Below are 6000 nucleotides of genomic sequence, written 5' to 3' on the forward strand. Positions count from 1 at the left end.
GAGCCGTTCAGAAGGTCGTACCGGACCCTGTTTATTTTTCTCCCTATTTTTCAATCACGCGTCCGAGTTCATTTCAGGAATCAACCTGTTCAATTTCAGGAATCAACTTGTTCGATTTCAGCCTCAAATAACGAGTTTTAACACATTATTCACGATAATACGAGTTTCGGCGAATGCTGGTTTGTGGCACACCGGCACCCCCAAATGTCTTCCGTTGGTGCTCAAACTTCGCGCGGTCGCTTTATTTGACCCGAGGAACTTTCTATGTGATTTCCGGAGAATTTTGTTCCGGGACCCCGGAATCCCGAAAAACCGTGTATTACACTTCAATTTCAGCTGTTCGGGAGGCCGTACTGGACCCTGTTTCTTTTTCGCCCAGTTTTTCAATCACGCGTCCGTGCTCATTTCAGGAATCAACCTGTTCGATTTCAGGAATCAACCTATTCGATTTCAGGAATCAACCTGTTCGATTTCAGCCTCAAATAACGATTTTTAACACATTTTTCAGGATAATCCGAAGTTCGGCGAATGCTGGTTTGTGGCACACCGGCAGTCCCAAATGTCTTCCGTTGGTGCTCAAACTTTGCGTCGCCGCTTTATCTGACCCGAGGAACTTTTTATGTGATTTCCGGAGAATTTTGTTCCGAGACAACGGAATCCCGAAAAACCGTGTATTATACACTTCAATTTCAGCCGTTCGGAAGGTCGTACCGGACCCTGTTTTTTTTCTCCCTGTTTTTCAATCACGCGTCCGAGCTTATTTCAGGAATCAACCTGTTCGATTTCAGCCTCAAATAACGAGCTTTAACACATTATTCACGATAATCCGAGTTTCGGCGAATGCTGGTTTTTGGCACACCGGCACCCCCAAATGTCTTCCGTTGGTGCTCAAACTTCTCGTGGCCGCTTTATCTGACCCGAGGAACTTTCTATGTGATTTCCGGAGAATTTTGTTCCGGCACCCCGAAATCTCGAAAAACCGTGTATTATACACTTCAATTTCAGCCGTTCGAGAGGTCGTACCAGACCCTGTTTCTTTTTCTCCATGTTTTTCAATCACGCGTCCGAGCTCATTTCAGGAATCAACCTGTTCGATTTCGAGAATCAACCTGTTCGATTTCAGCCTCAAATAACAGCTTTAACACATTTTTCACGATAATCCGAGTTTCGGCGAATGCTGGTTTGTGGCACACCGGCACCCCCAAATGTCTTCCGTTGGTGCTCAAACTTTGCGTGGCTGCTTTATCTGACCTGAGGAACTTTCTATGTGATTTCCGGAGAATTTTGTTCCGAGACCCCGGAATCCCGAAAAACCGTGTATTATACAGTTCAATTTGAGCCGTTCAGAAGGTCGTACCGGACCCTGTTTCTTTTTCTCCCTGTTTTTCAATCACGCGTTCAAGCTCATTTCAGGAATCAACCTGTTCGATTTATGGAATCAACCTGTTCGATTTCAGCCTCAAATAACGAGCTTTAACACATTTTTCACGATAACCTGAGTTTCGGCGAATGCTGGTTTGTGGTACACCGGCACCCCAAACGTCTTCTGTTGGTGCTCAAACTTTGCGTGGCTGCTTAATCTGACCCGAGGAACTTTCTATGTGATTTCCGGAGAATTTTGTTCCGGGACCCCGGAATCCCGAAAAACCGTGTATTATACACTTCAATTTCAGCCGTTCGGAAGGTCGTACCGGACCCTGTTTCTTTTCCTCCCTGTTTTTCAATCACGCGTCCGAGCTCATTTCAGGAATCAACCTGTTCGATTTCAGCCTCAAATAACGAGCTTTAACACTTTTTCACGATAATCCGAGTTTCGGCGAATGCCGGTTTGTGGCACACCGGCACCCCCAAATGTCTTCCGCTGGTGCTCAAACTTTGCGTGCCACTTTATCTGACCCGAGGAACTTTCTTTGTGATTTTCGGCGAATTTTGTTCCGGGACCCCGGAATCCCGAAAAACCGTGTATTATACAGTTCAATTTGAGCCGTTCAGAAGTTCGTACCGGACCCTGTTTTTTTTTCTCCCTGTTTTTCAATCACGCGTCCGAGCTCATTTCAGGAATCAACCTGTTCGATTTCAGCTTCAAATAACGAGCTTTAACACATTTTTCACGATAATCCGAAGTTCGGCGAATGCTGGTTTGTGGCACACCGGCACTCCCAAATGTCTTCCGTTGGTGCTCAAACTTTGCGTGGCCGCTTTATCTGACCCGAGGAACTTTCTATGTGATTTCCGGAGAATTTTGTTCCGAGACCCCGGAATCCCAAAAAATCGTGTATTATACACTTCAATTTCAGCCGTTCGGAAGGTCGTCCCGGACCCTATTTCTTTTTCTCCCTGTTTTTCAATCACGCGTCCGAGCTCATTTCAGGAATCAACCTGTTCGATTTATGGAATCAACCTGTTCGATTTCAGCCTCAAATAACGAGCTTTAACACATTTTTCACGATAATCCGAGTTTCGGCGAATGCCGGTTTGTGGCACACCGGCACCCCCAAATGTCTTCCGTTGGTGCTCAAACTTTGCGTGCCGCTTTATCTGACCCGAGAAACTTTCTATGTGATTTCCGGAAAATTTTGTTCCGGGACGCCGAAAAACCGTGTATTATACACTTCAATTTCAGCCGTTCGGAAGGTCGTACCGGACCCTGTTTCTTTTTCTCTCTGTTTTTCAATCACGCGTCCGAGCTCATTTCAGGAATCAAGCTGTTCGATTTATGGAGTCAAACTGTTCTATTTCAGCCTCAAATAACGAGCTTTAACACATTATTCACGATAATTCGAGTTTCGGCGAATGCTGGTTTGTGGCACACCGACACCCCCAAATGTCTTCCGTTGGTGCTCAAACTACGCGTGGCAGCTTTATCTGACCCGAGGAACTTTCTGTGTGATTTCCGGAGAATTTTGTTCCGGGACCCCGAAATCCCGAAAAACCGTGTATTATACACTTCAATTTCACTGGGAGGTCGTGCGACCTGTTTCTTTTTCTCCCTGTTTTTCAATCACGCGTCTGAGCTCATTTCAGGAATCAACCTGTTCGATTTCAGGAATCAACCTGTTCGATTTCAGCCTCAAATAACGAGCTTTAACACATTATTCACGATAATCTGAGTTTCGGGGAATACTGGTTTGTGGCAAACCAACACCCCCAAATGTCTTCCATTGGTGCTCAAACTTTGCGTGGCCGCTTTAGCTGACCCGAGGAACTTTCTATGTGATTTACGGAGAATTTTTTTCCGGGACCCCGGAATCCCGAAAAACCGTGTATTATACACTTCGATTTCAGCCGTTCAGAAGGTCGTACCGGACCCTATTTCTTTTTTTTCCCTGTTTTTCAATCACGCGTCCGAGCTCTTTTCAGGAATCAACCTGTTCGATTTCAGGAATCAACCTGTTCGATTTCAGCCTCAAATAACGAGCTTTAACACATTATTCACGATAATCCGAGTTTCGGGGAATACTGGTTTGTGGCAAACTGGCACCCCCAAATGTCTTCCATTGGTGCTCAAACTTCGCGTGGCCGCTTTATCTGAACCGGGGAACTTTCTATGTGATTTCCGGAGAATTTTGTTCCGGGACCCCGGAATCCCGAAAAACCGTGTATTATATACTTCAATTTCAGCCGTTCGGGAGGTCGTACCGGACCCTGTTTCTTTTTCTCCCTGTTTTTCAATCACGCGTCCGAGCTCATTTCAGGAATTTACCAGTACGATTTCAGGAATTAACCTGTTCGATTTCAGGAATCAACTTGTTCGATTTAGCCTCAAATAACGAGCCTTAACACATTTTTCACGATAATCCGAAGTTCGGCGAATGCTGGTTTGTGGCACACCGGCACCCCCAAATGTCTTCCGTTCGTGCTCAAACTTTGCGTGGCCGCTTTATCTGATCCGAGGAACTTTCTATGTGATTTCCGGAGAATTTTGTTCCGAGACCTCGGAATCCCGAAAAACCGTGTATTATACACTTCAATTTCAGCCGTTCGGGAGGTCGTACCGGACCCTGTTTCTTTTTCTCCCTGTTTTTCAATCACGCTTTCGAGCTCATTTCAGGAATCAACCTGTTCGATTTCAGGAATCAACCTGTTCGATTTCAGGAATCAACCTGTTCGATTTCAGCCTCAAATAACGAGCTTCAACACATTTTTCACGATAATCCGAGTTTCAGCCAATGCTGGTTTGTGGCACATCGGCACCCCCAAATGTCTTCCGTTGGTGCTCAAACTTTGCGCGGCCGCTTTATCTGACCCGAGGAACTTTCTACGTGATTTCCAGAGAATTTTATTCCGGGACCCCGGAATCCCGAAAAACCGTGTATCATGTAGGGTAATATCCGTATAAGACCCTTTAAATTTAGGACTATAACGTAAATTTAACATGTGAAATATGGTCATAAACGAAAAACAATGAAAAACGATAAAGCACAAGAATTAACCTTTGGTCCTAGTGCAATTATAAATCGTCATTTAACTCATGGTCCGACTCGTCTCGCAAAAATGTATACGACGGGTTTTCAATTATAAATCGTCATCGGTTATCGGTTTAAAATATCAACTAGTAACACGACTCAGTCGATATATTAATACGTGTCCGACAAAGACAATATTATTATTTAATCCGTATTAATTATCTCAACATCGCGTTTGACTAATTACTAGTCAATAACTCTGACTAACTGGTTAGTCATATTAGGCATCAACATGACTGTATTTTCATACTGTCACATCTCTCAAACGTATCCTATAGGTGTGACTTTTAGGGACCAGTTGATCACCGCCATCTGTATGACAATAACGTCAAACTTATCTAGCAAGCCAACCGTTATTGATAAACGTGGATCAACTGATAATAATAACAAAAGTATGCCCTTTGATCCTTTTAGATATTTGTAAGTCTTTGCACTAACTGTAAAGGACACCAGCCCCAACATATCACACTCTTCAATTTCAGCCGTTCAGATAGTCGTACCGGACCCTGTTTCTTTTTCTCCCTGTTTTTCAATCACGCGTCCGAGCTCATTTCAGGAATCAACCTGTTCGATTTATGGAGTCAAACTGTTCGATTTCAGCCTCAAATAACGAGCTTTAACACATTATTCATGATAATTCGAGTTTCGGCGAATGCTGGTTTGTGGCACACCGACACCCCCAAATGTCTTCCATTGGTGCTCAAACTTTGCGTGGCCGCTTTAGCCGACCCGAGTAACTTTCTATGTGATTTACGGAGAATTTTGTTCCGGGACCCCGGAATCCCGAAAAACCGTGTATTATACACTTCGATTTCAAATTGTTCGTAAAGTCGTGCGGACCTGTTTTTTTTTTTCCCTATTTTTCAATCACGCGTCCGAGCTCATTTCAGGAATCAACCTGTTCGATTTCAGGAATCAACCTGTTCGATTTCAGCCTCAAATAACGAGCTTTAACACATTATTCACGATAATCCGAGTTTCGGGGAATACTGGTTTGTGGCAAACTGGAACCCCCAAATGTCTTCCATTGGTGCTCAAACTTCGCGTGGCCGCTTTATCTGAACCGGGGAACTTTCTATGTGATTTCCGGAGAATTTTGTTCCGGGACCCCGGAATCCCGAAAAACCGTGTATTATATACTTCAATTTCAGCCGTTCGGGAGGTCGTACCGGACCCTGTTTCTTTTTCTCCCTGTTTTTCAATCACGCGTCCGAGCTCATTTCAGGAATTTACCAGTACGATTTCAGGAACTAACCTGTTCGATTTCAGCCTCAAATAACGAGCTTTAACACATTATTCACGATAATCCGAGTTTCGGGGAATACTGGTTTGTGGCAAACTGGAACCCCCAAATGTCTTCCATTGGTGCTCAAACTTCGCGTGGCCGCTTTATCTGAACCGGGGAACTTTCTATGTGATTTCCGGAGAATTTTGTTCCGGGACCCCGGAATCCCGAAAAACCGTGTATTATATACTTCAATTTCACTAGTTCGGAAGTCGTGCGGACCACTGTTTCTTTTTCTCCCTGTTTTTC

Source organism: Silene latifolia, chromosome 10, assembly GCF_048544455.1.
Source record: "Silene latifolia isolate original U9 population chromosome 10, ASM4854445v1, whole genome shotgun sequence".
Taxonomy (NCBI): Eukaryota; Viridiplantae; Streptophyta; class Magnoliopsida; order Caryophyllales; family Caryophyllaceae; genus Silene; species Silene latifolia.